The sequence below is a fragment of the Stenella coeruleoalba genome (assembly GCF_951394435.1).
Source record: "Stenella coeruleoalba genome assembly, chromosome: 12".
Classification (NCBI taxonomy): Eukaryota; Metazoa; Chordata; class Mammalia; order Artiodactyla; family Delphinidae; genus Stenella; species Stenella coeruleoalba.
Window position 1 is genome coordinate 81,338,159 of NC_137158.1, and position 21,791 is coordinate 81,359,949.

A 21,791-nucleotide genomic window follows, 5' to 3' on the forward strand; every position below is an offset into this window, starting at 1 on the left:
GTGAATTTTTAAAACAAACTTTATTGAAGTATAACATACATACAGAAAAGTGCATGGCATAAATGTACAAATCTCTGAATTGCCACAAATTGAATACACCTCTATAACCAGCGCCACGATCAAGAAGAAGGAAATTATCACCATCCTAGAAGCCCTTTCATAGAAAGCCTTTCTGTCACTACCCACTCAAGGGTAAACACTGTCCTGACTTTGACCAGTGATTAGTTTTGCTTATTTTTAAATTTTGTATCAGTATAATCATGCAACATGTATGTGTGTGTCTGGCATCTATTACTCAACATTATACTTGTGAGATTCGTCCATGCTGTTGCATAATATAATAGTATTTTCATTCTCATCGCTATGTGGTAGGCATTCCATTATTTGCCTCAATCATACTAGCAATATATTGGTTAATAAATCCTAAAAATTAATAAATATATGTGCATTAAACTTCAATTTGAACTTGATAAACATCAAAAATTTTTACTGCTGTCAACTAGTCATACTAATAAATTTTTCCCCAGTGACAGAATGCATACAACTCTATTGTATTTGTTTGAGAGAAGAAATAGAAGTATAGAATCTAATTGCCAAGTATACTGGCATTAAAGACATTGATATTTTATGGTTATTATAATAGCTTCTTCATTTAGTCCTTCACTTACTCATTTAAAATGAGTAAGATGTGGAGGAGACAAGTCCTAGATGTGGAGGCTAGCTACAGTTGTAAAAACAAGATGAGGCACCTGCATCAATTGGAAATGCATTTGACTTCAAGTAACAGAACAGCAACTAAGTGACATAACAGTAAAGAAGTAATTGTCCATATAACAAGAAAGCTGGAGGTAGTTTCAAGGGTTTCAGCCCTCTTCTAACTCTGCCATCCCAATAACTTTGGCTTTCCATCCCTGGCTTATCGCCTCATGGCCACAAGATGGTGGCTGCCACTCCAAGGATTGCATGCTCATAGCAGCAACCCACACAAGGAAAGGAAGCCTCCACTTGCCTGCAGAAACAAGGAAGAGCTTCCTCCTAGTATAATTATTTCTTTTTTATCATGGAGAAAAATCTTTCCTAGAATTGTCACACATGTCCATCCCTAGACCACTTACTGGCAAAGAAGAATGGAATAATCATAACTGGCTTAGATTGGTGATTCTCAACTCTTAAAATCACTTGGGGCCTTTCTTACAGAAGAAATCAAAATTTATGTAGGTACTGTCCAGTCCAGGTGGAGCTGATTCCCTATCATGAGTGTGGGTTGTACTTAGTGACTTGATTCCAAAGAATAGATTTGGACAGGGTGAAAAAGTAACTGTACAGTGGAGAAACCCAGACAATATTGCCTTAGCCAGGTGGTCAGGATTAACATCAGAAATAAAGTCATGTTGACACCATGTACCCCTATATGTGATGAGACGGGCACATCACCTCTGTGGTTTTCTTCCTTAAAAACTATAACCCCAGGCTTACCATGAGAAGAGCATCCGACAAACACAAATTTAAGGAAATGCTACAAAATACCTGATCAGCACTCTTCAAAACCATTAAGGCCAAGAAAAACGAGGCAAGTCTGAGAAACTTATAGACCAGGAGAGACTAAGGAGACGCCATGACTAAATGTGAAGCAGTATCCCTGATGGGATCAGGAAACAGGAAAGGGACATTAGGTAAAACCTAAGAAAACCTGTGTAAAACCTGCAGTTTAGTTAATAAAATGTACCAATCTTGATTTTTCAGTTGTGACAAGTGTACCCTGTTAGTGTAAAATTGTAAGACATTAACCATAGTTAGAAGGTGGGGGTGGGGAGGGTTAGATGAGCCAAGATTGGCAAAATGTTGGTAAATGTTGAACCTGGGCCATGGATCAGTGGGACTTACACTGTTTTGTCTGCTTTTGTATATCTTTGAAGATTTCCATCCTTGGAGTTTTACAATGTGAATATTTTGTTCTAGTACATAATATGCCTATATTTGTTTCAATAATCTATAAAGTACAGCATAATGGTTAATAGCATAGGTTTTTGTATCAAACATTCTGTTTGAATCTCAGTTTTGCCATTTAATAGATGGTGATTTGGGACAAATTACTAAATATTTCTAAATCTTGGTGGTTTTATCCATAAAATGCAGGTAATAATAATCATGATAATACCTCCCTCATGGGGTTAGTTTTAAGGATTAAATAACATAAAGCATGCGTTGCTACAGCGCATGACACATAGTAAGCACTGAACAACTTGAAAGTTTCCTCACCAGCATATAAATTTAGTCTCTTTTTGTTCTAATTAACAGAAATACAATTCAGTTAGATTAAGCAAAAAAAGCGGAATTTATGGGCCTCCCTGGTGGCACAGTGGTTGAGAATCTGCCTGCTAATGCAGGGGACACGGGTTCGAGCCCTGGTCTGGGAGGATCCCACATGCCACGGAGCAACTAGGCCCGTGAGCCACAACTACTGAGCCTGCGCGTCTGGAGCCTGTGCTCCGCAACAAGAGAGGCCGCGATAGTGAGAGGGCCGCACACCGCGATGAAGAGTGGCCCCCGCTTGCCACAACTAGAGAAAGCCCTCGCACAGAAACAAAGACCCAACACAGCAAAAATAAATAAATTAATAAACTCCTACCCCCAACATCTTCTTTAAAAATAAAAAAAAAAAGCGGAATTTATGATCAAGGTGACTCACAAAACCCAAGGACAGGGATGCAGCTGAGCTTCACAAATAAGCTAGAAACAGAGACCTTCCAGCCCCTCTCCAAGCACATCTTCCTTCTAGCCGAGGACCAGCTTTCTCTGCTTCTTACTCTTGACTTCAAGAGGGAATGTTGTGTCCCATAGCTGTAAGGTTCCTACCTGTCCATTCAGAATGCCTGTTAAAATTGATATTTTGGTTTATGTATCAGTATTGGAAATTCTAAAATGAAAATAGAAGGCTAGCAGAAGCCGGAAAGGAAGAGTATTCAATAATGAAGCAGGTCCAGCCAAAAATATTAACACAGGCTTAGGATTCTAATTCTGATGAAGTGAACAGGTCACGTTTTCTAAATAATATCCTTAGGAAGGATTAATGAAGAGGGAATAATATAATGAAGGCATAATGTGGGAAAATATAACTCCTTTGTAGATCTTAATGTTTTTTTTCCTTAAAACCCAGATTAGATCCAATTAGGTACTTAATAAAGTTTGTAAGAAAAATAGAAGTTTATTCTGTTTGGTGATTATTCTGCCATCCCCAAACATATAGTGGGTTATTTCTTCACATGACACTTCTATTTGGGAAGAACAAAAGCAGCTTAGCACATTAGTTCTTACAAGCTTAATATTAGCTCTAACAGCTGATCTTGAGATCCACACATTGCCAGTTTGGAAAGCCCTGTAGAAGGGCTTCCAAATGCACAAGAAGTTAGGCAGTGGGGTTATTTTTAAATAATTATTCCTCAGGGACAGGAAGTGTCTGGTCTTTTTCTCTCTTGTGGTCTCCAGGTGAGCACCCCTTCTTAGGAATCCTCAGCACTTCCAAAGCCCCCAAACTGCAACATTAATCTGATGAGCAGAACGCTTTCCCTCCCCCTCCCCCTGTGCACCTTCCTCCCTCCTTGTAAAGACAGGAGCCTCAGATTCACCACCGCAGGGGCCTCTTCCTCCCTGGAAAGCCAAGTTTGGGTGGCTGCTACACTCGTGTTCCGTGATGCCCCAAACACGAGTCCATAGTCTGCTCTGAGAAGCAGAGGCCCCCACGGGGGAAGTACCCTCTTCGTCCAGTAACCAGACTTTGGGGAGCCCCCAGTTCCTTCCCAGCCTCTGCCCCAGATGTCTGGAAGGCCCTGGAGCCCCGATAAACCACGGTGATGCACAGACGAGCAGCATCGGCCGCACCTGGCAACGCACTCCAAACTTGCTGAATCAGAATCACTCTCTAATGAGTTTCCAAGATGATTCTTACACACATTGAAGGTGGAGAAGAACTACCCTGAAGGAGCCACCCTGGGGCCAGGGAGAGAGGATTCGAACACCCACTTGGGCAGCCAGAGGGGTAGCAGATACGGGATCAGATGAGGGTCTTCCCAGCACACATTATGTGGCTGTTAATCATCTTAGTATGATACAAGCTGTGGCCCGACACGCTCCCTTCTGCTCCCACCCCAATTCAGGGGAGAAACCTGGGGATTAACGACAGTGATACAGCTATGGTGTTCTGTGAAGAAGCTTCATAATATCACCCGGTCCAGACAGGGGCAAAGACACCTTCACCAAAATAAAATCAGCCTCATTACTTCACAAGAAATAGGGTCGAATTTCTATTAGTAAAAGAAATACAGATCCTGAGATGCCCCACTTTGCAGATGGGAAGCACAGAACTGCCCTGTCCAGTGCCTTTGTGCAACTCAGAGAGAGGTGGCAGGTACTGGCTTTGCTACTGGTCAGGGCCTTTGGGTGAAGAAAAGACACCTCTCCTTCCACAGGAATTCAGCCCTCGCTTACCCTGTCAGCAGGATGTCACAGTAAGCAGTGACCTGGAAACCCACAGCACAGAAAAGAACTGACGCTGTGACAGGGTGACAGGGCAGCTGACTCCTGCCTACCAGATCACTCGAGTTCCCGCAGGCTATGCCGGTCAGGTAAACTGCTTCATTTGCTGATCTTACACGACACTGGGACAGGATTTAGCCTGTTACTGCATCTAGAATCATTAGATGTCCACTTCTTATTTTTAAATGTTAATTTTGTCCTTTTAAAAGCTGTATATCATATTACAGAAAATTTTTTAAAATATTAGCCAACACCTCACCATCCTCACCCCAAAATTAGCCTTTTGGTGTATCTCGGGCAAATCTCAGGTGTGCTCTACAGCTCTGTGGATGTCCCCTGGCTCAGTGAAACAGCGCAGGCAGTCAACAACTTAGGCTCCCATCCCAGCTTGTGACACACACACCCTCCACCTCCTGGTTGCCAACTTGCTTTCTCCCACATAGCCCAGTGCCTCTTCAGACCTGGAGACCTGGAGAGAATTACCATTTGGTTCAATCCAGAGCCCAGCTCACCATGAACTCTACTTTCTTTAAATGGTATAATCCAGAACCATTCCCTCCGTGCCTTGAACCCAGAGGGTGGAATCTGGGTCCTTTTTCCCTTATGCATCTATTGTCTTTACTTAATTGCTGTTTGCCTTGGCTCTGTGCTTTAACTCGTTTCAACTTCAGCGCCTCAGAAGACCAACAGCTTTCACAGCAAGTACCCAGACTCTCCTGTTTTTACCCACTCTGCCTTCATTGCAACCACTGATTCTCTTTTTCAAGATTGCTTTGTTCTGGGACTTCCCTGATGGCACAGTGGTTAAGAATCCGCCCGCCATGCAGGGGTCACAGGTTGGAGTCCTGGTCCGGGAAGATTCCACATGCCGCGGAGCAACTAAGCCCGTGTGCCACAGCTACTGAGCCTGCACTCTAGAGCCTGTGAACCACAACTACTGAGCCTGCACTCTAGAGCCCACGTGCCACAATTACTGAAGCCTGCACGCCTAGAGCCCATGCTCCGCAACAAAAGAAGCCACCACAATGAGAAGCCCGTGCACTGCAACGAGGAGTAGCCCCTGTTCACCACAACTAGAGAAAGCCTGGGCGCGTCAATGAAGGCCCAATGCGGCCAAAAATAAAATATAAATTAATTAATTTTTTAAAATGCCTCTTCAAAAAAAGAAAAAAGATTGCATCTTTCTTTTTGAACTTAGCAATTGTGCCTAGTTTCTCTGGCTTCTGACTTTCAGCTCCCTTTGAAGGATTTCGGTTTGGACTCAAGTTACTCAAGTTGATTAGTTCTGCCTGTTGCAGACAATCCTGGAAGCAGACCTAAGTCTTAGCTAGGTCCTGGGGCAACTGTAATTGTAGTGTCCAGTGGTGTTGTAATATAAGCAGTTTTCTATGTTGCCCAGTATTTAGCTAAAAATCACACATTTTAATGACTGCACTTTGTCTTAATATGTCATAATTTACCTAGCCATCTTCCTATTGCTGGAATTTAGGTGGTTTCCAGTATTTTGAGTACCTAAGTAATACAGTGACAAATAACTTGTACAAAAAGTTTTGGATTATTTCCTTAAGATTCCTAGATGTAGATTCACTGGGTTAAAGAATATCAATACTTTTATGGTCCTTCATATATGTTTCTAAAGTGTCATCAGCTGTGTCTAAGTGTACCAGCTCCACAGCACCCTGACCAGAATGTCTTCATTTCATTATACAACCAAGTGTTGCGTTTGGTGCAGGTTAGGGTGTGGGGAGATAGACATAATACCCTTGCTGCCACAGAGCTCAGATTCCAGTGCAGGAAAGAGAGGTCAACGTGATAAACACAGAAAATGTAAGTTATTATAGGATGCCATGTGAAAGAGGTGGGAACACCTAATTCTGCCTGAAACTTCACAGAGGAGGTGACATTCATACTGAAACTTAAGGATGAGTAGTTCATCAGCAAACAGGACAGGAGAGGGATTTCAGGCAGAAACGACAACATGGGCAAAGCAATGGAGGTGTGCAACAGTGTGCCACATTCGAAGAGCTACAAGCTATTTAGTAAGGCTAGAGGACAGGGTGTGTTTGGGAGAACGGCAAGAGAGCAGATCCCGTAGAACTTTGTAGTTTTCTGATGGAGTATCTGCATTTCATCCTGGAGGCAATGGGAAGCCCCAGAAAAGTTTTAAGCAAAATAATTTCATGATTTGCCTTCATTTATTTTGATAAATGAATATCTGGTATCTGTTTAGAAGGCTCAAGGAACAGTTGGCAGGAGTGTGAACTGGAGCGGGAGTGGACCAAAGGCAGAAGATCTGGGTAAGAAGTTGTCTCAACATACCAAGTGAAAAATGAGGGGGTCTCAACCATTGAGGTTGCAGTGGAGATGGAAAAGAGAAAAAGGCATCTAGCAGGTTGAGTTGACAGGAGCTAGTAAGTGGTTTTGGTTGGGAGGAGAGAGAGAGGATTTGTTAACCCGTTCACCGAGACAAGCAAGAGAAGAGGGTTACGGAGGAAGATGTGTTTGACTTTGGAATGTAGAAGTTGAGTCCATGCAGGTGGAGACATCCAAGGGCACTAGGTTACATGTTTTACTATTCAGGAGGAAAAACATGGGGTGGCAATAGAAATTTGGACATTTGTATGGGACGTAGCTATAGCTTTGACTACTCCCTCTTATGAATTAATTGGCATGTTCTTTGCCTATTTATCTTTTGGGGGGGTCTTGATATTTTTCTTACAAATTTGGGTGAACTTATTTTATAATATTGTCTCTCGTACTAGCCCAAAACTAGATGTCCCTTTAAACCTTTCATTTCTATTTTAATCCTTTCATGTTGAGTGAAAATAAAGATATGATAAATTAATGTTGTCTATGGGGACAATAAGTAGTGTGAGCTGCAAATACAGAGACAGAGATAGGAAATAGCTATTAAAATATTTTAGCCAAAAACATGAGAGATGAAGATTTATAGTACACATCTTACATTCAGCCACAAAAGAGAAAAAAGCAATGTGGAATGATACCAGTTCAGGGCACAGAACCATAGGTGTTGTCTGTCAGCAAGTTGGATCCTGTGTTCTTAATCAAGGGGTAGCATATGAAGACAGGGGTTTATGGAGCAAAGTCCTAGACAACACAACAACCCACAGCTTGCTCCCCTGACCCCACTCCTTCTCTTATGGTATCACTGGCTCCACACAGCCTGGAGCTTTGGACCTTTGCCTCATTTTTATTCCCCTGCTCCAGTGGATGCATCCCTTTGCTTCTCTAATGATGTGAAAGGTTTGGACAATAAGGAGGTAGGAACAAGGACTTCTTGTATTTTAACAAAAGATTCTTTTATGGGCCGTTTTAATCTGAATATTATATATTATATATACACATATATATTAATTCAAAATAAAAATTTGTATCATAAACTTTTCAGATCAAACAAAATTTCAAGATTAAAAACATATTTTAACTTCTAGTTCCACTTAGTAAAAGTTGTAAGACAACATCACTCTCACTCTAACAATGAGGAGAAGCTAGCTAAGGTAAAAAAAATCATTTGTTTCATAAACTCATCAGGCAGCTGAGGTAACAAAGAAACCTAAATGAACTAAATTCCGGAAAGTGATGAGCCCTTCCTAGGACAGAAGAGATCTACAACCACTTTCACTCTCTGCGTAGTGACATGAGTAGGAGGAACCTGCTATGGATGGAGGTATGGAGAAATCAGCCTAACTTTTAATAAACTTGATGGCCATGTGTGGGCTGGCATGAGGGATTGAGCTCCAGTCATCCAGCAAGTCTGCACCCATTCGCCAGCTGTCTTCCACAGGCCTTCACCAAAGTGCACAAGGGTAGTATGTTGGAGGCTGGGGGCAGGGCAGGAAACCTGAGAAAGATCCTGCTGAAGCATCTGGGCCTGTGCCTAGTGAACTCCCGTGATCCTCCAAAGTCTGGGGGCAAGCAGCAGAGCAGAAAGCAATTCCTCTCTGGCCTTCACCAGGTACAGTATAGTGGCCTTGTGAAAAACTGGGCTTAGGGCAGCAGGATGAAGAGAGACCTCCCGAACACAGAGAGCCAGGAACAGGACTTGAGAAAAAAGAGAACCCTCTAGCAGCCACAAAGCTAGCAGCCAGGCTATTATTTAACTATAAAGCACACAGAGCTGCAGGTCAGGGAGCCACTGGCTGCGTTGCAAAGCATAAAGAGATCTCTGCAGTCTCACTGGTGCTCAGATTACAAACCCGATCAAAAGGAAAGTCCTAATTCTGATCTCAAAACATTGAAGATAATGGAAAATCTAACCAAAGCTGCCACAAAGCCCAGACCTAGCTCAGCTACAGATTATTTTCACTCAGTCTCCTCCCTCATTCGTGGCATGACAGGAGAAGGGCATATCCCTTTCTGGGACTGAATATTTTTTATTTCAGTCTCTGTTGTTCTTTTGCTCATACTATCAATCATACAATATGACACATGTAAATGAAAATGTGACAGATGTTACAACACATGTAAAGAAGCAAGGACATGTGGCTCATAGTCAAGAGAAGAAATGATTAATAGAGATAGACATAGAAATGCCTGAATGTTAGAATTATCAGACAGAGAACTTAAATATATTATCATAAATATGTTAAAAGAGCAAGTAAAAAATGGACAACATGCATGGACAAATGGGGATATACAGCAAAGAGATGGTAACTGCAAAAGTGGAAATGCTAAAAATATTTTTTTTAATATCAGAAACTAAAATTCAATGGGTTAATAGAAAACTGAATACAACAGAGGAAAGGATCCATTAACATGAATACAGATTAATAGGATGTTTCTAGGCTGAGATACTAAGACAAAGAATTAAAGAAAAAAAGGAACAGAGCCCGTAAGATCTGCAAAACAATATCAAATGGTTTAACAGATGTGTAAAGGAGAATGAGAAGGAGAGGAAGGGGAAAATTGTGCAGAACAAATATTCGAGCACAGAAGGATTGAGAATTTTCAAAAATTGTTGGAGGACATCAACTCACAGATCTAACAGTTTCAAGGAACTCCAAGCAGGATAGGTGCAAAGAAAAGTCATACGTATGCACAATATAGTCAAAATGCTGAAACCAAAGATAAAGGAAAATAATTTAAGTAGCCAGAGGGGAAAAAAATATTTATTACATACATCATCAGAAACAATGGAAACCAGACGACAGGAATGTTGGATTGGAATTGGAAATAGGATATAAACTCATGATATGTATATATTATATACATCCACATAGTTCTAGAAATAATTACAGATGTATGTAGAGAATTTCCTATCTCTGTCTCCAGAAACAGACTAGAAGCAATGACATCCTCATAGCAAAAGCACCAGATCTTGGTTTCTAAATGCTATCCTATACTAATAAGTTCCTTGAGAAATGGCTGATTTTGGAGTTGAAGTAAAGAAAGTATAAGATGAGTAAGGGGGCTTCCCTGGTGGCACAGTGGTTAAGAATCCACCTGCTAATGCAGGGGACATGGGTTTGAGCCCTGGTCCAGAAAGATCCCACATGCTTCAGAGCAGCTAAGCCCACGCACCACAACTACTGAGCCCACGCACCACAACTACTGAAGGCTGCATGCCTAGAGCCTGTGCTCTGCAACAACAGAAGCTACCACGAGAAGCCCGCACACCGCAACGAAGAGTAGCTCCCACTCACTACAACTAGAGAAAGCCTGCACGCAGCAACAAAGACTCAATGCAGCCAAAAATAAATAAAATAAATAAATTTAAAAAAAGAAAGGATACAGAAGATTTGAATAACACTCTCAATCTGTTTGATATTTACAGAACATTTCACCCAACAAAAGCAGAATACACATTCTTTTTAAGTATGTACACAACATTCACCAAGATACAGCATATGCTGGTTCATAAAACAAGTTTTAATAAACTTCAAAGGATAAAAAAAGAGAGGAAACAAATTAGAAATATCAGGAGTGAAAGAGGGAATATCATTAGAGATCCTACAGACATTGAAAGCTTAATAAAGAAAATTACAAAGAACATTATGCCAATCAATTTGAAAATGTAGGTGAAATATACAAATTTCTTGAAAAAATGTGATGGATCAAAACCAACACCAGATAAAATATGAAAGCTAAACAGCCCAATACTATTGAGAAAAGTGAATGTTTAATCAAAATCATTCCACAGATAAAACTCTAGGCCCAGTTGAAGTTCTATTAAACATTTAAGGAATAAATAACACCCTTCTTACACACACTCTTTGAGAAAATAGTAGAGAACACTTCCCATCTCATTTTATGAGGCTAACATAACCCTGACACCAAACCAGGACAAATATTACCACAAAAATGATCAATTAAAATCTTTCATGAGACTAGACACAAAAATCCTTTAAAAATACTACCCAGTGGAATCTAGCAATATAAAACAAGCATATTTATACATATGATATATGTATAAAATAAATAAATATATATATATAACCAGTAATATATAACGAGAATAATACATCATGACCAATTGAACAACATTTGAAAATCTATTAGTGTTGGAAATTCTCTGGTGGTCCAGTGGCTAGGACTCGGCGCTTTCACGGCTGGGGCCCAGGTTTGATCCCTGGTCGGGGAACTAAGAAAAACAATCAGTGTAACTCATAACTCACTACATTAGCAGAATGCAGGAGAAAAACCATATGATCATCAAATATATGTCAAAAAGTATTTGATAAAATTTAACACTCATCCATGATAAAAACTCTCTACGAACCAGGGGAATATGGGAATGTCCTCAACCTGATAAATGCATCTATTGACATGACTACAATTGACATATAAGAGCAAAGACTGAATGCTTCCATTCTAAAATGGGGGACAAGCAAGAATATCCACTTGTACCATTCCTACTCAACATTATACTGGAAATCCTAGCTGGTGCAATTAGTAAGAAAAAGAAATAACAGGCATGCAGGTTGTAAAGGAATAAGTAAAACGGTTGTATTAACAGACAACATGATTATGTATGTTGAAAACCTTATGAAATCTTAAAAAAAAGACAATTTAGCAAAGTCATAGGATGCTAGATCAATAAACAGAAAACTTTTTTTACATACTAGCAATGAAAAATTGAAAAATGAAATTTTAGAAATGCCGTTTCCAATAGCATGAAAAATATCAGTTACCTAGGAAATAGAGCCATCCATGTATCTCAGTTTCCTCACCCATGAAATGAAGATGATAGCAGTCCTCCCTCATATAGTTGTTGTGAGAATTAAATGAATACCTATATTTAAGTACTTAGAATACTGCCAGACAGGTCATAAGTCCCATGTAAATGTTAACCAAAGTCTCAATGTAAACATCAACTATGGGGTAAATGGAAGATGTGATATGGACCTTTTAAATCAGCACTTAATGTGAAATTTTTCTCCCTGCCACACACAAAAAAATTTGTGACTTATTGAATATGCAACACTGTGTTAGGTTTGTTAAAAATTTGAATCTTAGGACTTCCCTGGTGGTACAGTGGTTAAGAACCGGCCTGCCAATGCAGTGGTCATGGGTTCGAGCCCTGGTCCAGGAAGATCCCACATGCTGTGGAGCAACTAAGCCCGTGCGCCACAACTAATGAGCCCACGTGCCACAACTACTGAAGCCCGTGCGCCTGGAACCCGTGCGCCTGGAGCCCGTGCTCCGCAACAAGAGAAGCCACCGCAATGAGAAGCCCACGCACCGCAACGAAGAGTAGCTCCTGCTTAACGCAACTAGAGAAAGCCCGCGCGCAGCAACGAAGACCCAGTGCAGCCCAAAATAAATAATAAATAAATAAATAAACAAAAATTTGAATCTTGACCAGGAGTCTGATATCATGGTACTGAATAAGTTATTCCAGTAGGAGGAGCCCTGACCAAGAGTTTTAAAAGCACAGACATGTATTATCTCTGCTTTGAGGATCCAGACCTTCCATGCCCTAGAATTTGTCCTTCCTTGCTCCCTGTGTCACGTCAGTGAAATAAAATACTGCTGCAAACAATTTTTTTTCTCCTTAGAAGCAGTACATTGGAATAAATGAACTCGATTTGGATTTCAGATTTAATTTCTACCAGAGAAATAGTGCAATTATCTTGTTTTGCCAAAAAAGCATAATTTCCTACTTTAATAAACATCCACATTTGAGGATTTCAAACAGTATATATACTTATATATATTTCCTTCCTTTAAGACCACTGTATAGAAAATTTTACAAACGCTTTCTTGGCCTCAGAACTCAAATTTATCCTTATGTTTCCACACTCCCTTTACTATTAAAAAAAAACAAAAACAAAAAACAAAGCCCCACACAGAGATTCTGGAGAAACACGCCTTCATCAGCAAGAGCCATTTTTTATAGTTGTGTTTTAATTTTTATTAAATTCAAAATATTTTTCCTATTTCATTTCGACTTCTTAACCTATATAGTCTTTAGAAGTGTGATATTTTTGTTTTTATTGAGGTGTATTTGATAATTAAGTTGTATGTATTTATGGGGTACAATTTGATGATTTGATATAGCTATACATTGTGAAATAATCAACACATTTGAGCTAATTAACATATTCAACTAACTCTTCAGATAGTTCCACTTTAGCAAGAGCCGTTTTAAATAAGTATAATCACTACAGGGAAAAGAGAGAGTATTCCAGAGTAAAATTAATATTTTCCAAACTAACCTCAATATCCTAACACGGTGACAACATAGGTAGTTTGTTCCTAACGATCATTGCCCTATGCTAGCATTATGAGTTCTTACATTTTTGTCGTTTTATCTCATAGTTGCCCTTGAAGAGCCTGATTTAAAGTCAAGTCAATGGGGCTTCCCTGGTGGCGCAGTGGTTGGGGGTCCGCCTGCTGATGCAGGGCACACGGGTTCGTGCCCCGGTCCGGGAGGATCCCACATGCCGCAGAGCGGCTGGGCCCGTGAGCCATGGCCGCTGAGCCTGCGCGTCCGGAGCCTGTGCTCCACAACGGGAGAGGCCACGACAGTGAGAGGCCCACGTACCGTGAAAAATAAATAAATAAAATAAAATAAAATAAAATCAAGTCAATGAAAGAGGACATGTCCCATAATCTCAGGTTGCTAAGCAACAAGTCTACTTCTCCACAGCATCTCTTCTTTTGTTCAGGAGATTCTGGAAGGTTAGCAGAAAGTATGTACCATTTAAGACAAATATATATATGTATATATGTGCGTGTCTATGTATAATATTAAATTATTATAATTATATTGACTATATATTAAATTGATCATATTTACATATCACAAATATATATATTTTAATAGAATAATTTCTAGGAAAACTATCCAATCTGTGGACTTTGTGTTCTCTTATTTCTCCAAGCCAACTACCTATTCCATCTTTCAACCTTATTAAGACAAATAAAATTAATATTTAGAATTCTTCTTTAGAGAAATGAATGTCAATGCATATTTTCTCAGGACTTCCCTGGTGGTCCAGTGGGTAAGCCTCCACGCACCCAGTGCAGGGGGCCTGGGTTCGATCCCTGGTCGGGGAACTAGATCCCGCATGCATGCTGCAACTAAGAGTCCACATGCCGCAACTAAGAAGCCCACATGCCGCAACTAAAGATCCCACATGCTGCAATGAAGATCCAGTGTGCCGCAACTAAGACACTTCGCAGCCTAAATATTTTTTAAAAATGTATATCTTTTTTCTCTCATCCTTTAAAAATTTTCATATAAGATTTAAGTTTTTGGGGGGGTCCCCTGGTGACCTAGTGGTTAGGATTCCGGGCTTTCACTGTCCATGGCTAGGGTTCAACCCCTAGTCGGGGAACTGAGATCCTGCAAGCCGTGCAACACGGCCAAAAAAAAAAAAAAAAAAAAGGTTAAAGTTTTTCTTAAAACTAATATCAAAACCAAACATTTTTCTTACTGTCATACCAGTTGATATTCATAATTGTCACTTTATGTGTTTAAGATTGCAAGGTCAGAACTCCAGAAGCTAATGATTTCCTGGAGGGTATCTTGCCTATAATTATATGTACTTAATTTATAATGATTTCTCATCTCGTATACTTTTACTTCTTAAAATAATAATTAAAAGACTTAAAATAGTACTCATATTAAAACAGATAAATACAGAATCTTTAACTAATATATCTAATCACTCATTTAAAAGATCAGAGAATAGCAAGATAAAACTCATCGTCCAATCACCTTTCCAAGCTGAACCTTCTCCATCACATCTCACACCCCTGCCAAGTGGTTGCCCAGTCTATTTATTCTTTAATACCTCCAGTTATTCCTTTACTCAAAATATCCAGAAATAAATACTAGTTAACGTGAACATTTCCCACAAATACTTAGTGTTATTTTTTTCCAAACTATTACAGTTTTCACATGAACACAATTTATTCATGCATCATCCACCCATCAATTTGTTCATTCATTCATTCGTTCATTCATTTAATCATCACATATTTAATCACTACCTGCTACCACTCTAGGCACTGGAGATGGGGATACAATAGTAAACCATGAGACTTGCTCTTTTTCCTCCTAAAGTAAAAAAATTTTCTGATGTCTACTTAGAGCTTCAACAGTTCAAGATAGCCGAGCATCTATGTTAACATTAGCTGCAGTTTTCAGAAGCTTAACAAAATGAAATTTATTTTGTACTCCTTTAGCAGTCCCACGTAGGTATTTCTTGTTGGCAGTCAGCTCTCCATCATGAGTGATTCAGAAATCCAGGCCCTTTCCATCTGGTGGCTTTGTTTCCTGGGGCCTCAAGTTCTTTGTGTTGAGCTGGCAGCCAGGGGAAGAGTTAGGGTGGAGAAGCACACCCATTTCTTAACTGCTGTGGCCAGAAGTGACACATGTTACTTCTTCTCACATTCCATTGGCAAGCAGCAGTCATATGGCCCCAATTAGGTAGAGAGGGGTTCTGGGAAATGTTGTCCCTGGCCAGGCAGAGACTTCCTAGTTACAGCCTTATCTTAGGGTAGACAACTAGCCACCTCTGCGACACTATCCCAAACTCTTGCATTATTTTTCAGGTGTGAGTAAGGTTACTTCACTGTGAGCAATGGGGATCACTTGCCTATTTCAATGTAATGTTGCTGGGATGCATCTCTTTTGTAGCCTGGTACTTAAACAGTACATAAATACTTAAATCTTTCAGAGCTTCTCTCCTTCTAATTTTTTTTATATAACAAAAGTTATTGAGTATCTAATAAGTGATTCTCTTTGGAGCAATGCTTAATTATATAGGTATGACTTCATATTTGTATTCATTGGTCTTATTGGTAAACATCACTTTCATCAGAGTCTCTGATTCTCAGAATTATCAGTTACAAAATCTAAGCTTTTACGGAGCTAAACTGCAAATGGCTAGCATTTACATAGAAGTTATCGATTTTACAACACAGAGACTGTAATGGTTTAATACATGGTCTTAATCAGAGATTTATTTTCCTAAATGTGTGTGGGTTCTAGTATATTTTCACTGATTTGGCTATATAGAGTGCTGATAATTTCCGTTAACTTTCATGAATGACAACTTTATCACATTTTATTCTCTATTCAATTTTTGTCTCGGGGCTTCACTGTCTTCATTTTGTAAGTAATGCCACTGATTTGTTTATGGAAACATAAGCAAAATGGATGTAAACGTCACTGAGGTCCTCAGAGCTAAATGTAAATTACAATGGTTGGGAAGATTTTTCAGCTAGCAAGAGGAAACCCAACCTAAAACTGCTTAAGCAAGAAGGGGATTTATCATCTCAGAGAACAGGAAGTTTAAGATAGTGAAAGACTGTAGAATACACACCAGGGTTGGGTCTTCAGAGGGTCAAAGTGGCCTCACAGACCAGTTCTCGCTACCCTGCCGTCCTGGCTGTGTGAGCTGACGCCTCTGGTGGTCACAAGATGGCAGCAGCAGCCCCAGACACTGCATCCTTGCCCAAAGGGGCAGCCTTCGGACTTTCTCAGGACTTCAGCCTTTACATTCTTAAGAATTAAGGGCCCCAAAGAGCTTTTAAAATATAATTATATGGGTTATATCTATTGATGTTTACCATTTTATAAATTAAAACTGAGAAACTTTAAAAAATATTTATTAGTTTATCGAACCCGTGTCCCCTGCACTAGCAGGCGGATTCTTAACCACTGCGCCACCAGGGAAGTCCTGTAATGTCTTTCTTAATAGAGAACAAGTGGGTTCTCATATCTACTTCTGCACCCAATCTGTTGTGATATTGCACAGCATGTAACCTCTGGATAAGACCAATGTATATTCATGAGGGAATGCGAGTGAAAATGCAAATGACATCTTAGTATTATTAAGAAATCAGACCCACAACTTGCCTGGGAAAATGTCCTCATATTTTTTTTAGGAGCTAAAAAGCTGAAAAAGGCTTCCCTTGCAGACTATCACTCGGGTTTAATTGGCCAGAACAGGATCACTTGCCTATTTCTAAGAAAAGAGAATAGAATTGTCAAGATTGGTTTATACCAGTGATTCTTCCGTGTGGGTCAGAATCACCTGTGGAGTGTGTTAAAACACAGGATGCTCAGCCCCCAACATGAGGGTTTCCATCAGAAACCCTTAGGTGGAGGCTAAGAATGTGTGTTTCTAACAATTCCCAGGTGCTGCTGTGGCTGGCCTGGGATCCACTGTGAGAACCGGTGGCTGAGACCTGGATGGGGGTGGGCAGTGGCCAGGCTTCCGGGAGCACTGGTCAGTGGAGGACATGGACAGCTTAACACACTGGGGTTTGTTAGCAAGCAAGAGGGGAGAACGGTGGTTGGTCCAACCGTGTTTGCTGTACTTATAGCCTCAGAAAATTTATGGTAGATGCCTGCAAAATGGAGAAATACTTGAACATTGGTCCTGTTCGTGACCTCATACTGGTGACCAAGTATATTTTGGATTCATGGTCAAGGGAAGAAAAGGGTGAGTGAGGGAGGAGGGACAGAAAAGGAGAGGATGGGGTAGAGACAGAAATTTGATTTTAAAATGCTCTTTCTTTCTTCTTCTACAGCTTTCCTAGCTTAAGAAATGTAAATTGGGTGAATTTGACATGGAGAAACTAAATGTTAGGGGGGAGGTCTACACTTTGCAAACTCATTTTGGCACTTTATACTTTAACAAGTCCACTGAGGTCTACAATTGCGTGCAGCCAAGCCCCCACCCCCTGGCAGTTCATCCTGTCCTTCACTTAGCACGGCCAAGTTAAATGAAATACTCCTGACAGTGGGTTGTTACGAATATTCCAAACTATAGAGAAGCCACAGGTTAGGAAAGGGTCCTATGCATTTCTCTCTATTAACAAATCTCATTGAAAGAGTCATAGAGTTTTAGAGTGGGGAAGGATCAGGGACCAACACCCCCTCCCCCTTTTACAGGCTGAGCAGTGAAGATCGGAGAGGCGGAGTATGCGTCCAAGCTCACCCAGTCACCAAGTGACGGTACGGATGATAACCCTGGGCCTTGTGATGATGTCTGTTCTTCCCAAGTGCCAACTAGTTCCTCCATGTGGTGGCTAAAGCAAAGACAAAAAGAAGATATAACAAACAGGTTATATACGACAGAGTAACAGCTGAGACGCAAGTGTTTAAGGCATTTGATATTGGAATAAAGTCGTTTCTGCTGTATTATGTTTTGGCTACCAGACTTACACCCTGATCATCTTCAGTCCCAACCGACAGCCCTCGGCTCTCAGCTCCACGACTGTCATCCCCAGCAGCTTCCTGGAGGGCAGCCAACCTTGTGAGGTTTGAGACCAAGCTGGTTCCAGCCCCGCCCCGGCTGTGCGCGCAGCTGCCCCTGGCCAGCCCCAGGTGAGGCCACGATTCCATCTTCTCTGCGCTCTTGGCACCTTCACCTCCGAGGCCTCCCGGCTGTGGCTGGCCTGTCATGGCCCTGACACTGAGCCTGGAAGAGGCTGTGTGTGTGGGGGGGTGCTGCTCTCCACTCACTCCTCCTCCTTCAAGAGTGAGGCAGTTTTAGGACCTCACTAGAAAAAAAAAAAAGTTTGCCCAAGACAACGATGTACTTTAAACACAACAAAATTAGAATTGTTGGACCAGGGGGTTTCAAAGGCCAGTGGTAGGGTCTGCATTGCCAAATCGCCTTCTTAATGGCCCCCAGCTGCCTCAGATTTCTAAATTATAGTCAATTTTTATTTCATAATTTGAAAGGTTTTTTTTTAAGCTTAAAATGCTGATTCACAACTGATTCAATAGATTTCTGTAAATGAGTCTTCAAGTTAAAATGGCTTAAGGAAACCATTTTCCTTCTGAAAAGGCAGAGAGAGGGAATAGGGAAGGGGTTGGTGGTGGTACGGCGGGGGATGAAGGGCACCCACCCTGAGTAACAGGGAACAGAAAGAATAGTAAAAATAAGAACCAGCAAGGCACAGCATTTGGCTCGTGGCAAGCATTTAATACACTGGAGCTCTTATTTTTGGTTGAGTACCTATTATGTATCAGGCACTATACTCAGTGCTTTACATAAATTATTTTATTTAATTCTTTCAGCAGCCCTGTGAGGTAGATATTGTTATTTGAATGTACTGTTAAAGAAGTGGTGTTAGGGGCTTCCCTGGTGGCGCAGTGGTTGAGAGTCCGCCTGTTGATGCAGGGGACACGGGTTCGTGCCCCGGTCCGAGAAGATCCCACATGCCGCGGAGCGGCTGGGCCCGTGAGCCATGGCCACTGAGCCTGCGCGTCCAGAGCCTGTGCTCCGCAACGGGAGAGGCCACAACAGTGAGAGGCCCGCGTACCGCAAAAAAAAAAAAAAAAGACAAAAAAGAAAAAGAAGAAGTGGTGTTAGGTGTGTTGTTCTTGTTATCACTTGTTCCTAAGTGGTAGAAGCAGGACTTCAATGAAGATAGTTGCTTCGGAGACCATTCACACCACCGCTCACGCTGTGGGAAACTGCAGAGGTGGAAGACAGACCTGAGAGCCTTTGCAGTTTTGCTGAGAGTTGGCTGCATTTGTGCCAAACAGTGCTTGAATAAAAGAGAGTTTGCACATGTGAGCCATAAGGAAAACTATGGTATTAGGAGAAGAGTGGTTTCAAATTTAATATTTTTTCATTTTGCAGAAGAAAGAACACCCACATTGTTCAGTCTTAATGGTATTTGTTAAATCATTTTTAGGCTGTTATATCCATTGCATTTGTTAGGTCAAGAAAAGTTCTTCAGGGCTTCCCTGGTGGCGCAGTGGTTGAGAGTCCGCCTGCCGATGCAGGGGACACGGGTTCCTGCCCCGGTCTGGGAGGATCCCACATGCTGTGCAGCGGCTGTGCCCGTGAGCCCTGGCCGCTGAGCCTGCGCGTCCAGAGCCTGTGCTCCGCAACGGGAGAGGCCACAACAGTGAGAGGCCTGCGTGCCGCAAAAAAAAAAAAAAAAAAAAGAAAAGAAAAGTTCTTCAACTGCATATTTTCATCTTTCATCAGTTTACTAACTATTTAAGGTCTAACAGTCAGGGTTAGATTTTTCAAAATTTGCTCCAGGTCCTGATTGCTGACCCCAGTTAATGCAGTTGAAGCAAAATACTCATTACATTGCAATGAGGGAGGATTATCTTTTATGGTTAAGGTACTCTAAGACTTGAATGTAGTTTTACTTCTGAAAGGTGTCAAAATTAATTTTAGAGATGTTATAAAATGCGATTAAATAATGCTCATATTAATACTTCTCTTGAACACATTATACTTATGTGCATATGTTAATGAGGCAAATATTATCGTTTAAAAACTTTTTAAAAATTAAAACAATCTAGGCAGCACTTGCCAACGTTTGTGAAATTGTAGGTATGTAATTTCAGGATTTAAAGACTCTAGTCCAACTCTTTTATTTTCTTTCTGACAACCAGAAATTCACGGAAGCCAGAATTCTTAACTCTGAAGCCGAAGCTGATGTGAAAATTTTGGCAAATAGGCAAAACAGAAAAAAGTGTGGAACACTTGCAAAGATTAGCTGCTATACTTAAATATATAGGGCATGTTATGCCTCAAATCAAGAAAGAAAGGATGCTGCTCTTGTCTATTTTTTTAAAAATACACATACATGAACAGTCACACAATCAGCAGTGTCATTTCTGTGTACGTGATGGAAAATGAAGGATGGATGCATAAAGTTTCCATTCCTAGAAGGACATCAATTTAATGGGGGGGAAAAAGGCTGTGAATTCTTGTTCCTCTGTGTGAGTTAAAATGACGCTATCCAGTCCTCTCCCCATAAGATCAACTGAAAAAGATATGATATATCTGAGATCAAATCATCACCATCAAAGACACTTCAGTGACTGTCTTCATGCAGACATACGGTGGTTCACACTACAAGCAACGTGCGCTTTCTACAGACTTTCAACTTCAAGAGTGTGATATCCACTTCCGGCTCAAATTAAGTTCGGACCGCACACAAATCATTACATTACCGGGTAGGAAGGATTCCTCAAGGGGGTGGGGTTCAGACTGGACTAGTTACTGTTTTCACTGTTGTCCAGGCTGTGTAGTTGCCCCGAGGGACGAAGACTGCGGGGTGCGCGTGTGTGACACGTGCGTGAGAACCGGTGGGCGCGCGAGTGGGTGTTCGGCGGTTGTGTGTGCGCTTTGAGGGAGTGCTCGCGAGTGTGCAGTGGCTGGAGGGTCTGTTTAGTTGGGGGTTTCGCGCGTGGCAGCAAGCAGGTGACGAGCGCGTCAGCAGCTCGGGCCGCGGCAGAGCGCGAGGCGAGGGTGGCGGGGGCCGCGACCCCAGAACGGAGCCAGCGGGCGTCAACGGACGGGACGCGGGTCCCCGGGGGCGCGAGGGCGCGAGGCTGGCTGGGGAGGCGCCTGCCAGCCGCGCCGGGTCACGTGGCGCGATCACGTGGCGCACAGCCGGGCCCAGCGGCGGCGGCGGCGGCGGCGGCGGCTGAGGGAGGCGGAGACTCCGCGGAGACACTGGGGGAGGCGGCGGCGGCGGCGGCGGCGGCGTGGGGCTGCTGGAGGCGGAGGCAGAGAGGCGCGGAGGAGCGCGGGGCCGCCGCCACCGGCGCCCGAAGGTGAGGCGGGAGCTGGGCTCTTGTCACCGCCGTCCCGGCCCGGGCGCTGCCGCCCTCCCGTGGAGGAGGTGGCGGGCCCGACCGCCGGGCGGAGCGCCCTCCGGAGCCGGGCCGGGCGCCTGTCCTCTCGGGGCGGGCGCTCGAGCCCCCAGCCCCGGCCAGGCCCCTCTGCCGGGCGCGGGCGGGGGTGCGCCGGGCGGCCCCCGGCCGGGGCTTGGGCGGGGGGCGGCGGGCGGCC

General features: G+C 42.2%; 1 protein-coding gene across 2 annotated transcripts in view; it reads left to right on the forward strand.

Moving 5' to 3' along the window:
- The first annotated feature begins 20,912 nt into the window (after window positions 1-20,912).
- TULP4 (TUB like protein 4) overlaps window positions 20,913-21,791 on the forward strand; it is a 229,156-nt gene continuing 228,277 nt past the window's right edge. Inside the window, exon 1 of one of the 2 annotated variants that reach the window (XM_079939365.1) lies at window positions 20,913-20,950. The gene's annotated coding sequence lies outside the window, so the exon portion shown is untranslated. Of the gene's footprint in view, window positions 20,951-21,217; window positions 21,554-21,791 lie in introns of those variants that run through there. The other variant, XM_079939363.1, reaches the window with a different exon arrangement.